Source organism: Centroberyx gerrardi, chromosome 13 (genome assembly GCF_048128805.1).
Source record: "Centroberyx gerrardi isolate f3 chromosome 13, fCenGer3.hap1.cur.20231027, whole genome shotgun sequence".
Taxonomy (NCBI): domain Eukaryota; kingdom Metazoa; phylum Chordata; class Actinopteri; order Beryciformes; family Berycidae; genus Centroberyx; species Centroberyx gerrardi.
Window position 1 is genome coordinate 14,145,138 of NC_136009.1, and position 16,427 is coordinate 14,161,564.

Below are 16,427 nucleotides of genomic sequence, written 5' to 3' on the forward strand. Positions count from 1 at the left end.
TACACCACACTTTGGGCTACTTACATCAGAATGAGGCTCGGTTAATAAAAACCATACAGTAATGTTTCAATTTTCGATACAAAAGACTGGACTTGTTTCAATTTTGTATTTTTCTTCAGAATTATTCTAAGAACTTAAACAACTGAACCATTCTGATCTTATCTTTTTCTTCCACTGTTTCTATATTGTTTGTTTTATATATTACTGTTTTTATTGGTTTATATTGTCTTTTATTATTTTCTGTCTTTTAACAAAGTACACATGCAACCACATACCTAAATTCCTTGTATGTGTAAATATACTTGGCCAATAAAATGATTCTGATTCTGATTCTGATTCTGATTCTGATTCTGATTCTGATTCTAATGTTTCAGCACAGGACAATCACATGGTTTAGTCCTGCTCTACTACATAAATACCACTAAATACCAAAATGTCTTAAATACAGCCTAGATTTCAAAGCTGTTTGCTGGGTTTGATGTTTCTTTTTGATGTTGCCAAATTGCATTTTATTATTATGTTTTACATCTTTCAAATCAAAGTTTTTTGTGCATCAAATTTAGCTACTTTGTATATTCTGTCATCATTTCAGCCAACCCCCACAGTCTGTACACACGTCCAGCAGCTCAGTGTGGGTTTAATGTTAGCAGCAGAATCCCACGTAGGGAAGTATGGCATGTAAGTGCGATGTGTCTAGCCAGACTATAATTGGCTGGCTTTGTCCCAGACAGCCCCGTCCCACCTCCCCATGTTGCTGGATTTGAGGTCCCATAAAACGGTGTCTGGCTTGCTGAACCCATGACCCCTGAAGGAATAAATCCCTTACTGACGATTTTGGATGTTGTGGTTCTGTCTGTGTAAGTGGAGTTTAACATTTCAGGAAATCATCCCGCAATTATCCTTATTACACTTGAACATAATTTCATTTTTTCTGCTGTACTTTCAGGTGCACTTTTCTGGTGTTACAGAATTTGAAATCTTCTGTCACTGTGCTCTGCATCTGTAATACTTGAATACTGTATTTATTGTATTTAGATGATAAGTAACATTCACACCCACAACTCAGTGTAACCATAATACTGGTCATCACAGTCCAGTAGAATATATTGAAACCAACCTAAATGAATAAAACCTCTGAATCAGCTTGTAGCTTTTCTATTGTTCAGCATTTACAAGCCCATATAGATTTTCACTAGCCTCCCTTTACAGACCTCCTGAATTGGGCTGAACTGCCCCATAAAGACACACTTCCTTAAAACCCTCTGTCCCGCTAAACGGAGCAGATTCATCAGTGTGGAGGGAAACATCTTATTATGTAACGACGACAGAGAGGGCTGGCCAGGTCAGAGGTGAGCTGACCCCCTGACCCCCCTGGGCCGGTGGAGTGTGCCGCTGACCAAGGGCTGTTGATGAACTCATGGACAGTGCATTTAGTGACCTTTAATGTCACTTGCCGGACAGCAGACGGATGTGTCTTTAACCCAATCAGCGCTGATCAGTTGACCAGGTCAGGGCAAGGCCTCAGGAAAAACACAGTGATGATATCTCAGTGGATAGCTGAATCTGAAGGATCAAAACTGGGCCACAGAGCGAGGAAACCAGCTGGCTTTTTAACCTCAAGCCCAGCTGACATGAAAAAATAAACACATACTACAAACACAAACATATTACCAACCTTTTTTTCTAATCTTACGGCTTATTGTATACAGGCTTTCCTTAACTTACAGTTGCTGTACATGTTCTTCTGAGCAGTAATGCCTCTACTACAGAATATGAGTGAAGTGATTAATGGTAAAAGGTCTGATATGCATCACTGAGGTCTGATTGTTTCAGGATATGGACGTTTCTGGAATGGGACGTCCAGATCTCTGTAGGTTGGATGGGGCGCGAGGCTGGGACACCATCCCATTCTCAGCCAACCGTGTAAACCAGACACCCAGTCAGTCAGTGTCATGACAGCACTTCAATGAGAACATCGCTTTGTTAACGCAATACTCATGATGGCCATACATGCAATGAGGCAAGCCAAGGTCAGCTTTACTTTTAAAAGTCTATAAAATACTGACAGTATTTTAATGAGATCATGGATGAGCCTCATCGCCAAAGATCAAATCTTTATAACTTGGTGTATAGCTGGGTTTTTTTTTTCCGGTTTGAATGATGTCAAATGTCACATCACTAGGTTTCTAGATTGCAGGGTAAAAAATCATGGACGCGCTGATGTTAAGTGTTACACAGCATCCTTTTTAATTTTCCCATGCATGATGGTCAATATTGGAGTGTAGCCTTTGGCAGGACTGGGCAGATACTGGTGGGCAGTCATTATGTAGCCTGCCCCCACACACACACCCTTCCACCCACAACCACCGCACACACACACACACACACACACACACACACCGCAGGGCAGTCATTTTTCACCCGGCCCTATAGGCCTGTGACAGGTCTGGGAGAGGGTCTGCCTCCATGCAAGGCAGACTGGCAGGACTGACACCTCCGTATAGCAACGTTAATTATGGGCATCTGCTTGGACGCCCCAGTCTGGGGCCTTCTAGGGTCCTTGGCTGTTGCTATAGGGACGGTGGAGAACCGTTGGTGGTTTGGGGGGCAGACAGAGACCCTGTTATTCTCCTGAGGGGTGGCCAGACATGACCCCCTGCGACTCGCCCCTTTTGATTTGGGTGGGAAACAGTAAGCAGCCAGCCGGGGGAGAGACAGATCATTTCAGATTCATTCTGGGGACGATGGGTCCAGATCCTGTGAGACTGCTAGAAATAGGAGGAAGTCAAAACAATTTGGGTTGTGGCGCAGGAATACTGTATCACTGTATGTTCCTCTTTATTATGTTCCATATGCCACTATAGAAATATTAGAAATATATCCAAAAATAGTAGAAAATTTGGGATATTACAGTGGATTTTTGTTAAATTTAGTTATTAAAATACATTAGACCTATGATTAGACAGATATAGAAATAGCAAATTAGAAATACTTACCCCTCCAACCCCCCAACACACACACACACACACACACACACACACACACACACACACACACGCACACACACACACACAGAGCGCTTGGACTCGCTTTATTCCCACTTTGCATATATTAGCCATTGACTGTGCTCTGAAATGCATTGTTGTGTTTTCCCACGCCTCCCTATTTGATGTCTCTTTTGTCATTGTGAATAAAAGAAGATTGATGAATGGGAGGTGGACCGCTCTCCATCTGAGAGGGAGACACATGTGGAGGGAGAGCTACAGCGGCGGGGGGAGACCCCTTCTGGACAAGATGGGAACTGCTATTAACACTTCAGAATAATTGTGAGGTTTGTTTATTGTAGGCTGGAAAACGATTTTGATTTTAGCTTTAGAATTAGCTGTACTTCATATTGGTACCGGAAAGCCTTCCGTTTTTGACCAGCAGGTAAATATAGAGGAAATAACTAACTGGTGCTAAACAGCCAGTGACGCTGTCCATGGTGCTGAAACATATTAGACCTGTTTAATAAAACAGGTCATCTACAATGTGAATTGCTGAAGGGCAATTATAGTTTGAGTTCTTGTTTTAATTATCCTATAAACATGCCCTTTGGTATCTTGTTATTTATTTATTTATTTTTTATTATTTTTATTTATTCATCTTGTAAAGCTTTGTCACTCTGTTTTGCTAAGATCAATAAATAAAGGTTACTGGCTCTCCACATTCCAGTTTTGCTGCTCTCAGTACATTTTTCAGTGTTTCCTGTAGATGGCAGTGACAGACAAGTTGAATATTATCAATTCTGTAATAAAAGCTGTCTTCACAGGTGTTTTTAACTCCTGAAAATTAAACAGAAGTTCATCTCTGTTCAATGCTTATATCCTGCAAATATAATAAGGCTGATTCACAATACGAGGCACAACAACTTCCGTTGTCATTCCAATACTCCTTTTGAAGACCAGTTGAAGTCCTTAACAAAAACAAAACCTGATTAAATCTTTCCACATATTGATATATGATTATACTGCATCTTACAGTAATAAGTGCGTCACCGAGTTCACCCACTAGATGGCCCTAAAGCATCAATCTCTGAGCTGCCTCAACAAGATCATTTTGAATTCTCTCACCATTCCCTGTTTACTTGTATGAAGTAAATGAAGCTCTTGTGCAAGATGAAACAGTATAAACATGTATTCCTTTGTCAAGAGGGGAAGGACAGAAAGAAGTTTGCAAACAAAGATGCACAAGAAACTAATTTACTTTCAAAAACTGGACTAAATTCCAGAAATTTCTCATGGTTTGTCTGACATCTTTAGGGTCAGTCTGCCTGGTGACATCAGACAAGTCCCATACCTTGTCAATGTTGTTAGAATAGTTTTAGATATCACCTCCTGTCTTTCAGCAGAGGTAAACTTACTCTGTCTTATAGTCTGCTGCAGCAAAACATCCGCCAAGGACAAGCACAGCAACTCTGTGTCCTTCAAGAAAGTTTCTCCAAACATTTATCATCCCACAAGTGACGGGAGGGAGCAAGACGGGAGCTGTGGACACAGTTCAGGTGTGGAGGAGCAGCGGCTGCATCGCAGTGATGAGATCATTAATGGTCCTGCAGTGGGGAGGGAGGTGAGAGAGGGCGAGGGAGGAGACCTCATATCAGGAATCAGCGAGCGGCACAGTGCAGCACAGTTCAGCTCTCCTGAGGCTGCGGAGGTTTCAATTAGACTGACCTTTTACCCAGGAGGTTAAAGACCAGCACTGCACAGTGATGCACTGTTTGTGTGTGTGTGAGTGTATGTGTGTGTGTGTGTGAGAGAGAGAGAGAGAGAGAGAGAGAGAAAGAGCACATGCGGGTATACTAGCCTTACAACAACTTAAAATTCAATCAAATTAGTTAGAAAACTGAATAAAGATGCATGGAGAAGTTTCAAGTGCCATGCCGCCCTGCCAGAGCCTCTGACTGCTCCTCTGCTTTATGGTGATTGAGCGTCTTGTCAAGGACGAGACGATGATGCTGCGATTTGAAGCACTGTGAAGCATGAATATTTCTAATGCTGAAGGATTTCAAGGCCCGTCTGCATAATCCAGGCATAACACTTCAGAGCGCTCCGGCTCCAAACAACACAGGAGAGAGAGATGTTGAGAGGCCGGTGGACAAATGAAGGACAATCAGGTTTCAGAATGACAACGAGACCCACAGTCTGTCCGCTTTAAAATTCAACATTTGGATGTTTTTGTACTCTGATACTCGCAGTATTTGATGATACCAACTTGACCATGTAACTCCAGTTTGTATTGAATTGTATGGTCTTGTGTCTTCAAGATGTTCAGGATTTGCAGAGCAGGAGTTTTGTTTTTAAAGAAATTATGCTGGATAAACGCTGCCTTGATGTTCCAACAAGCCAAATGTTTGTAATTAGGAAAAATAAACAGATGGGCATTTTCATTAGACATTTGTATGTGTGTGTGTGTGTGTGTGTGTGTGTGTGTGAAAGAGAATGGGGAGAGAGAGAGAGAGAGAGAGAGAGAGGGGGGGGGGGGGGGGGGCTTAATTTCGATTAATTTCCAAATATCTAGACAGACAAAACTGCATCAAAGAGACCCTGTAAAACTACAATAAGAATGTATTTTTCATCCCATAAATGCAAATTTCCACATAACTTACCTTATTTCTCGCTTGTAAATACTGTGAAATTGTCCTTTATATCAAATTTATTCCAATATTTTTCTCCATTGTTGACAGGTCTGCTGAGCATGACAGTTTAGTCAATGTGTATATTCTGTAGAAACACCTGTCATGGCCTTTAACATTTCTCTCTTTCATTTTTGGGTTGAAGGCAACACTTGACAATATTGTCTGTATTTCTGTGCAAAGCATCCTGTATTTGCATTGATTGGAAAGGGCTAAGAGGTCCATGTTTTCCATTTCAATAGCAAGAAGGAGAGAGAGGCTGAGAGGAGACGGGGAGGGCGATATTAATGGCGTTATAAAAGGTGTTTACTGTGTTATGAAATACAGTCCTTGAACATACTGCAGAGTGTCATTGGCCAAGACAGAGAGAAAGTGGAGCATGTTTTTTGGCAACTGGCGTTCAAAGAGAAAGAGGCCGGAGAACACAGAAAGAAGACCTGGATGATGAAACAGGGTAAAAACGGAAGTAAACTTGAGGAAGGAGTCGGCTTGTAGATCTACTTGATCATTTACTCTCATTCCCCTCAGTGTCAGAAAAAGCAGAGTGAGGCAATAAGACTGAAACTCACTCTATTCTCAGGCCAACTAGGGCAGGTCTTACCTGGAGCGATGAGAAATACAGTTCAGTTCAGTTCAGCTGCTGGTGATCTTTCATTATGTTACATTTACATCGCCTTGTAGAGTTAGAGTAGAGTAGAGTAGAGTAGAGTAGAGTAAAGTAGAGCAGAGCAGAGTAGAGTAGAGTAGAACAGAGTCGAGTAGAGTAGAACAGAGTCGAGTAGAGTAGTATTGAGTAGAGCAGAGTAGAAAGGTGTAGAGTAGAGCAGAATAGAGTAGAGTAGTATAGAGTAGAGCAGAATAGAGTAGAGTACAGTAGACTAGAGTAGAGTAGAGTAGAATAGAGTAGAGCAGAGTGGTGTAGAGCAGAATAGAGTAGAGTAGAATAGACTAGAGTAGAGTAGAATAGAGTAGAGCAGAGTGGTGTAGAGCAGAATAGAGTAGAGTAGAATAGAGTAGAGCAGTGTAGAGTAGAGAAGAGTATAATAGAGTAGAGTAGTAGAGAATAGAGCAGAATAGAGTAGAATAGAGTAGAGCAGAATAGAGTAGAGTAGAGTAGAGTAGACTAGAGTAGAGTAGAATAGAGTAGAGTAGACGAGAGTAGAGCAGAATACAGTAGAGTAGAGTAGAGTAGAGTAGAATAGAGTAGAGTAGAGTAGAGTAGAGTAGAGTAGAATAGAATAGAATAGAGTAGAGTAGAGTAGAGTAGAGTAGAGCAGAGTAGAGTAGACGAGAGTAGAGCAGAATACAGTAGAGTAGAGTAGAGTAGAGTAGAATAGAGTAGAGTAGAGTAGAGTAGAGTAGAGTAGAACAGAATAGAATAGAGTAGAGTAGAGTAGAGTAGAGTAGAGTAGAGTAGACGAGAGTAGAGCAGAATACAGTAGAGTAGAGTAGATGAGAGTATAGCAGAATACAGTAGAGTAGATGAGAGTAGAGCAGAATACAGTAGAGTAGAATAGACTAGAGTAGAGCAGAGTAGAGTAGAGTAGACTAGAGTAGAGTAGAGCAGATGAGAGTAGAGCAGAATACAGTAGAGTAGAGTAGAGTAGACTAGAGTAGAGTAGAGCAGATGAGAGTAGAGCAGAATACAGTAGAGTAGAGTAGAGTAGAATAGAGTAGAGTAGAGCAGACGAGAGTAGAGCAGAATACAGTAGAGTAGAGTAGAGTAGAGTCTGTTGGGATGATGTTAATTAACATAAAAGATGTACATGTATTGCAGTAGGAGTGTGTGTGCGTGCGTGTGTGTGCGTGCGTGTGTGTGTGTGTGTGTGTGTGTGCGTGCGTGCGTGTGTGTGCGTGCGTGTGTGTGTGTGTGTGTGCGTGCGTGTGTGTGTGTGTGTGTGTGTGTGCGTGCGTGCGTGCGTGTGTGTGTGTGTGTGTGTGTGTGTGTGTGTAACAAAGCACCGTCCCTTTGCCTCCTGTCTGTTCTTGCGGCTCTGTTATCTGCCTCAGTGAGGAGAGACTCAGATATAGGATGAGAGGAGGAGGAGGAGGATGAAGGCTGAGTGTGACACAGACCACAGATGCTGCACAGGGGAGCTCATTAGAGACTGACACACACACACACGCACACACATTCAGTCATACCTACACACACCAATCATGCATGAACACGTACACACGTACACACACACACACACACACACACACACACACACACACACACACACACACACACAGCTGCTACTCCACACATGACCTGAATTTTAAGTACCAAGGTAGATCAGTGTTTAATTGAGTGTGTACATTTTTTTTTCAGTTTGTGTGTGTGTGTGTGTGTGTGTGTGTGTTGGGGGAGGGGGGGTGGGTGTTAAAGCTGTTATCCAGTCTGATCTTAAAGGCTTCACACATCATTCAAACTGTACAGACAAGCACAGATGTGTGCACAGACACACTGGCTGACACATGTACAAACAAAGCTACACACAGACACTAAAAGGGAAAAAACACACACACACACACACACGCTGAATAAAACAGTACGACAACTTTGAAGAACAAGAAATCAAAGGAGAAGGTTTCACTGAAATAGTCTCATTCCCTCCAGGAAGCATGAAGCTCAAACATTTGTGCTATTACTGTAAAACTGTCCGTGATTTGGGAATTGGTACTTTCTTTTGTTCTTCCCTCCTCCAATCTCTCTTCTTCTCTTGTTTGTTAATATTCCCTCCCCTGCTGTTTATGTTCTTTTTTTCTAAACAATCTCTAATCTTTCTCCAAGCCGGCCAGATCTGTTTTCTCTTTCATTCCTGACCAATATTTTTATCCTCTAACTCCTATCATGTGGCTAAATGTAGGAGATTTTACCTGAAAAGACCGGTGGCGCTCTCCTTCCCATCTTATAACCCTCTATACCTAAAACAGAATAATCAATCTTGCAGTAAAAAAAAATGTCTCTAACCTAGAGCTAAATTTGACTTGGAATAAAAGGCTGTAGTTTGTCTTTCTTCTCCACAAACAGTATGCATCAAATCATAAAAGGAGAATCTCACAGTTATTACAGTGAATCCACCATAGAAAGTATGAAAGGTGTCATAACATCGCTGTCAGGTGAAAACCTAGTAACTCCAGTTTTGGTGATTTTCATGCTTTAAAATATTAACTTCAACTGAGAGATTACATACTCTGTACTAATGGGTTTAGAAAAATCTTGCATTTTTACACTTGCATTTTAGAAAAACCTACCAATCTTTTATGAAACCTTTTCAAAAACAATTAAATAACCTCAAAAATGCATGGCTGTCACGCAAAAAGGCTGTTTTTCTTAGTTCCTAAAAAGTTGACATTTTGGAGATGCAACGTTTTCATCTGACAAGGGCGCTAAGTTATTCCTGTAGCGACAGTCTGCGTGGCTGCCAACCGACTTGAATGACTTTTACAAATGGCAAAGTGGAAATTGGGCCAAAACAAACGCAGTGAAGCAGCGGGCCTGTACTTATCCCGTGTGGAGGTATTCCATGTGGTTAGCATGTTCGCCCGCCACGTCTCACCCACTTCCTCCGTGGCTGCGCTGCTGCCGCCCAGATGGGGCCCGCTGGCTCGGGAACACTTGGACGCCGCATGGTGGCTAAACCTTAGTCTGAACGACTGCCCCATCAGCACAAAGACCGGCGCTAAAGCAGGCCAACAAGTACACATACATACACACACACACACACACACACACTATCCCTTCTGCTCCAAAGCAACTGTTAGTTCAGGCTTTTCTCCACTGGGAGACTCCGGCACATGAGGTCTGGCTCTCGTATCTCTTTTCCCCCTTTTCATGTGGCGTGCTCGCTTGCCTGTTTGATCTGCTCACATTAACAGCAACACCATAAACCGAAAGCCATGCAGATTGAGTCTCCACAACAAATAATAAGCAAAGACAGTAGCTTAAAGAGACCACACGCCTCTCACAGCATGGAGAAATCATGAGGCCATTCAAAGCCTCATTACAGTCTCTTCCTACTGAGAGCATGGTGCTTTACTTCTGACATTGTTTTCTGCTCGCATTAAGATGATATAACAGCTTTCCAGAAGTCGTTTCTGTATTATCATCATCCTCATCCTGCCTCCCCAGTGTATTCTGTGTTCTCTATTGTTCGTGGGTGGCTGCTCCCTTGCTGAAGAATGATTGACATCGTTTGTCAGTTTGGCGGGGCGCCTGACATTTCTAAAAGTCACCACGCACGTCAAGGCTGCTTAATGTGTGTGTGTGTTTGTATACATGATGCTGTCAGTATGTGCAGTGTATGTATGTGTTGTGAAACTGTGTGCGAAGTTTGATCCAAAGTTTCCTTTTCATGCCATAAACTTTGAGCCTAAATAGAGCTCTAATACCCACTTCCACCTCCTGTGGTGAAAGTACATGTACAATATTCATAATTTGGGATATTTGTCACTATGCAGCATCTGCTCTGTTGCAGTTGTGTGGCACAGAAGTGGGGAAAAAAAAGCAAAGAACAAACAATTTTATCCTAAAATGTCAGTTCTACCGACGGTCTTTGGGTGCTTTCACGTATTCAGATGAGCTCCCCGGAGCAGTTCCCTGAGGCGTTTGCAGTAAAACTCTGAGTTGTGTTTAGCTTCTGAATCTCTCTCCGCTCCTCCTCCTCCCTGGCTCTGAGGGAATGGGTAATGCAATGAGAGCCAGATGAATCCCCCACTGCTATGTTTGTTTCTGTTTTTCTCATCACTCTCACCAATGGGAGGCCCATCAACAAACTTCTCTATAAATGCGTCTGTTTGTAAAATAAACACAGTGACTGAATCGAGAGCATCAGTGGAAGGCCTTAACCGCTGGCTAGAGTTTCCAACCCTACAACTGTGTGTGTGTGTGTGTGTGTGTGTGTGTGTGTGTGTGTGTGTGTGTATGAGTGTGAGCCAGTGACTGCAATTTGCATATATTTTCTCCTACTGTTTGACGCGAGTATTACAAAACACCACGATTGTGTTTTGAAGCCAACAAACCCAAGCCAAAAACTAGCCTTTGCAATGGGATTAGAGATGAACCCAACTGCAACTGTGTTTACACGCTAAATACGATTAAATGCGACTAAAATATGTTCTCTGAATCATGAAACAGCTTTGTCAAATCAGATTTTTTGCATTTCAGATGGAGATTTTGAAACAACCATTTTTTTTCTTCATATTTGGTGCACTTACTGTGAGAAAAAACAAAAACCCTAAAACACCAAGAAGGCGTGATGAGGTGCCTGTATGGTTGAATGAACAAGTACATTTACCTAGAAAATGGTGTGCTGGCTCCTGTTTTGTTGTCACATCTCTCTTTTCTCTTTTCCCTGCCAATCTTCCCATGTATCCAGTCTCCTGCAGGTTTATGTCCTGAGAAGAAGAAATAACAGTGTGTGTGTTAACCTGAGGTGATCTGATGGAACATACAGCAGGCATGTTTGTTGACTGATCCTTCCACCAATTGATTGATACTTCCACCAAGACCAATACTGGTGCCAGATATCGTGCAGATACCAGGTTACAACAAGATGATACATCAGACAATATCCTGAATATACCCAAATCCCTGTAATAATAATCCCTGTAATCCCTGTAATATTTTTGTGTAAAGACCTAAACAGAAGTCTACATTGGTCAGTAAAAATAATTAATTGGATCAATACTCGTTATTGGAAACTGCAGCACTACAACGCAGAATCAGTACTGGCTGTGGAAAAAGTGATCTTGGTGCATCCATATCTTTATCGCCTGCAATCGTACATCAGACTGCCCCAGTCAATGGTGGATCGATCAGCGTCGGGACTAAAACTACCAAGAAACACGTTACAGCATGTAGACTTGTCATGTGTCAGCAGGTGTCTTCACTTCCTCTGGAGGGTTCTTAAAAGGTCACCATGCATCACATTTGAAAACACTGTGGTGAATATTTCATTTTACCATTTCTATGTCTCAAAACATCAACCAAGAGGTGGATTCAAATACTCACCCTGGGATGAAACACATATAATATGATATAAGAATTTTAATTTGGTATTTACTTCCACCCTTTGTACCACATTTTGGGTTTCAGGAGACTCCACTGGCAACACATTTTTATAAAAGCTTAAAGTGAATGCTGCAGCCAGCATCTCTTCTCCAAATATAGATTTTAGTTTGGAGTCATCATGTCCATGATTAGTGGCTCTATTAAGGTTCCAAAACCAACTCCTGCCTCCATTAAACAAGGAAAGATGCATAATTCAAAACCATCTTGAGCACTAAGCAACAGACTGCAGTCCTACAGTATGATGAATAACAAAGAGCCTGCTGCTCTATACTCACTTTATCAATGATATAAACCAGTGTTTGAGCTGGACCTGTGGTCAGGTGACCTTGGTCTGAGCTCCACACCAACATCAACGACAAACACTAGTTTTTCCTTCTTTATAATGCCCTCATGAGGATTGATGTTGTTTGGTTTCTATTGACCCCACTGCAGTGATGAAATGTTAGCTGTTGCCAGGTTGAGCGTGCCAGGAGAAGCATCTAAGACAGCTGTGTTTTCACAGAGCAATTGTTACACTTGCAATTAATTCAGCTGAACAGTCGCATGTTATTCCTAACACTCTATTGATAGACATGATCTTGATTTTGGCTCATCAGTTAAGCTAGTAGGCTTACAATGAATGTTATCTGTAATTACACAACTTGTGTTTAGATTTAAATGAGGTGAATGGAAATTTGCAGAAATTTATAGATAAGGATATGAGGATGTAGCCTAAGGATAAGGGGTTTAGCTGGTGGTCGGACAGTCACTGTAAGCTCATGGGCAAATTCTAATTTAATTCACAGACACCGGATCAACCTTTGAGATTTATGTATGGAATCGGATTATGGTCATATAAAGTAACCCCCCCCACCCTCTCTCTTTTTTAACCTCCCCCTCCACTCCCCCTCCCACCCACACCACACCACCACCTCGTCCCCCCTCTTTGAATGGGGGCGCTGGAACCGTCTGCCTGTCACCGCTTGCCTCTTTGTTCAAACTGATTTTGCTCCTCTCCTTCAGCGTATAGCTGCTGGCGAAGGGGGAGAGAGCAGCTTGCAGTGTGCATCTATTCCGAATTAGCTCATCTCTCCCTCTCTCTCTCTCTCTCTCTCTCTCTCTCTCTCTCTCTAAATTGAATATGAAAGGTGCATATTCAGTGAGGAGAGGATACGCGAAGGTGTGAAAAGTCCAGGACGGGGAAGGCTTGTGCACACACACTCACCCTGATCTTTTTTGCCTCTGCAAAGTGCTGTTTCACCCTTGTTTCGTCGTCTCTGCACCCTGGGAGCATCGGAGAGCACCTGCACTGAGGCGCAACCTTTCGCTCACATTCCAGAGGATTGCACCAATAAGACGCATCTCGGTTTGTCAGATAAGGTAAGAGTGAAATAATTCCATAGCCATTTTTTTGTCAATATGCTTTTTGAAATTAACGATTTGGTCACTGAATCATATCTGAAGTCATACCTTGAGTATATTGCATCGGGTAATGTGAGGCGTTTGATCAGTATTATCGCTCTGCTGCTGGAAGGGGGTTTAAAGTGTTTCAATTTGTTGACTCTAATGTATGCTACTTTCAGCTGGAGAAAAAATAGGTCTAGTCAATTTAATGGGAATTCTAAAGTGGTTTTCATATTGCCAATAAATGCAATAAATAGACAATCTATTTCATTATGAAAGCATATTTAATAAGTGTAAGTAATAAGTATTTCCTGTGAAATCATATGGTGAAAATTGCCAGGACCAATCAATGCGTCTTCCTTTGCGCGTCCATAAACCTCAGCTTTTGCGACGCACACAAATCGCACCCATTTGGGATGTTTTTTTTAATAATTTACAGACCAAAGCTTTTAATATTAGCCTATATAGGTGCCCGTGTAGTTGCATGCATAAATCATAAACTCACGAAGTAACCTTGTTAGTGTGTCCTTTACACGGCTTCATCTCAGGAGATCCTGTCTTCCTATCAGAGCAACTTTCTGCTGCGGTGCGTTGTAGATTTTCTCTTTCAGATGAAAAAATAAAAGGAAAAAGGTGGCACCTTCCTTTGACGCTATGGTGGAAGCAGATCAGAACACCTGAACAGGTGTTGTGAAATGTATTATGTAAATGAGTCTGCTTTGGTGAACAAACAACATGTGTTGGTAACTGCCAAACACATCTCACTGGTCCACCTCCAAAACTGTAACCTGGGCATGACATCAGAGATACTGTATGGAAACTGGATTATCAATGTGCACCAATGTCTGCTGGCTGCTTCACACTTTATTTTATCCTCACATGAAAGAATACATTTTGACTCTACTGTCAGACGAACTCTGCTTTCGTCAAGAATCAAGAATGACATTAAAAAGTGACAAATTGTATAAGAAAGCGGTACAAGGATGAATGTCTGGTACCAAGTAAGCAGTTGCGGAGTAAAAAGACCTTTGAAAGTCTTTGCTCATACATGGATGACTGCCTGCTCCATAAACAAACACACTGGCATGTACAAATCACTGTGAAGGAGGAGAACAGTTCAGGTCACCTTGACAAATGAGCTGTATTGTCTGAGGATATGAGAGCCCCTGCAGCCCAGTAAAGCCCATTCTCCCTCTATTCACTGTTCTAGTCTGGAGGAGTCCAAGTCCCGTTTTTTTCTTTTGGCCTTGTTAGTGAGCCTACCACCAGCTGTGTGTCAGTGCCATAAAGCAGGAGTTTGTCAGGCGAGGTTAACTAGGCAACTTCACACTATAGACAAGCTCCAGCTGAGGAAATCTATGTGTGTGAGAGATAGAGGGGGGTGGGGGGGGGGGGGGTGAGAGAGATGGCAAGGGAAAATAGTGAGGAATGAGACTCAGCGACCCGACTGAAAGTTTGCACCATGCATTTTTCATTCTGTCCGGATGAGTGTATGTGTGTGAGGGAGAGAGCGTGTTTGAGTGGGTGTGCGTGCGTCCATGAGCCCAGGCATGCATATTTGTGTGTGTGTGGGTGTGTGTGTGTGTGTGTGTGTGTGTTTGTGTTCACCTCTGTCTGCTGGTTTGTGGCAGCCTGCCAGCAATGTAGATGACCACACTCAGACGACCAGAGGGATCAGAGAGTGGAGAAATGGAGCGGTGTTGTGGAGATGGGAAGCGTCTGATTCTGGATAGAGTGCTGGCCCAGTTTTACTGCCTCGCTATCTCAGATTCAGTGTTGTTTATTTCAATATCGTTGCTGTGTCTGTCTCTGATTCGTCTCTGATTCTGGGAGTCACTTTGCGAGACAGTTTAGCATGGCTGGTCATATTATCTAGGTGCTTGGGGAGGTTGTTGCCATAATGCAGTGACAATATGTGCACGTCTGTTTTTTTCATTCTCTAATATGAATGTCTGTCAGGAGCCAAGCTGCTGGCATATTTGCAGTGAAAGCTAAAGATAATTTTCACTCGGAGTTTGATATTATTCTCTCTGGTATGGAAGTGCCCACTGTAATATGTCACTTAGATGATTATGAGGTCTATTCCCCTAATACTGTGTTAATAGCTAACAGAATGGCACTATAAATGCAAATTAGTACCACCACTGGCTTAAAGTAGCTTAGGTGTGACCAAAATAAGCTTTACCTCTGAGACCCACAGGCCTTTGCTCTTGAGTCAGCTTTATGGTTATGCTGCATTTAAATTGTGTTGATTAGACTCAGAAATAGAGTGATGTGGTGGCTAGTGTTCTTCAAATGCAGCAAATAACAGGGGACTTTTTTGTCTTTGTTTTGTGTCCCGACTGTAATTCATAAACACATGGCCCAACTGGCACACAGTGAGCGAGACTATAAAACAGAGTGGGAATTTTATGATCTCTTTGAACTTTGTGATCCATTTACAACCAAAGGGGGAACGGGCTGAGCCTAAGAATGACTTACAGTGACTGCCATCTGCGGAGCTAAAACTATCTGTGTTTTCAGCACTGGACAGCTCCCAAATGTCAGAGCCTATGATTCAACCACAAGCCTTTATCCCCCCCCCCCAAAAAAAAGAAAAAAGAACAATGCACAATGTTGCTTTGAGCTGTGTGCTGGATGAGGTGCAACGTCCAACTCTTTCTGCCTCCATCTCCCTCTCTCCCTGGTGTACTGAACCCCTTGTTGAGTGACTCTCCCGTGGGCCAAAACCCAAGCGGGGTTGGACAAACCAATCCATCAATCAAGTGCACTCTTTACCCTGGGAGGGACTAACGCTACCCACCAGGCCAATCATTACAAGCGTAGATGAGACCACAGCTGAACAGCTCACCCACACAAAGAGAAAGGTCCCTCTCTTTGTCTTTGGCCAGAGGCTCTCCTCGAAGGTATTGACTGGTGGAAGACAGATGTAGGGCAATACAGTTGGTTAGGAACGAGCTCTTTAGACGGGCAGAATGTCTCATTTAACATTATTCTGGCTGAAGGCAGCTCCCAAGTTATATTAGCATTCCCAGTGCCTCCACAGATTAGAATGATTGGTCATATTCAAAGGGACGATTAATGCTCATTGCTATTGTGTTTTAGAAATATCTCCACTCTGCAACTCTTTCTTATTATTGTTAACTGCTGATGTGAGATTGCTCCAATGAGGAGATACAGTAGCTTTTGTCTCTCCAGGCATTGGCACTAGCGATAAACATTGTTGAAGGACAGAACTCTCTTTTTTCTTCCCGCACCTAGTTGATATTCCACAGACTCAGCGCATCATTAAAGATGAAGAATTCTTGG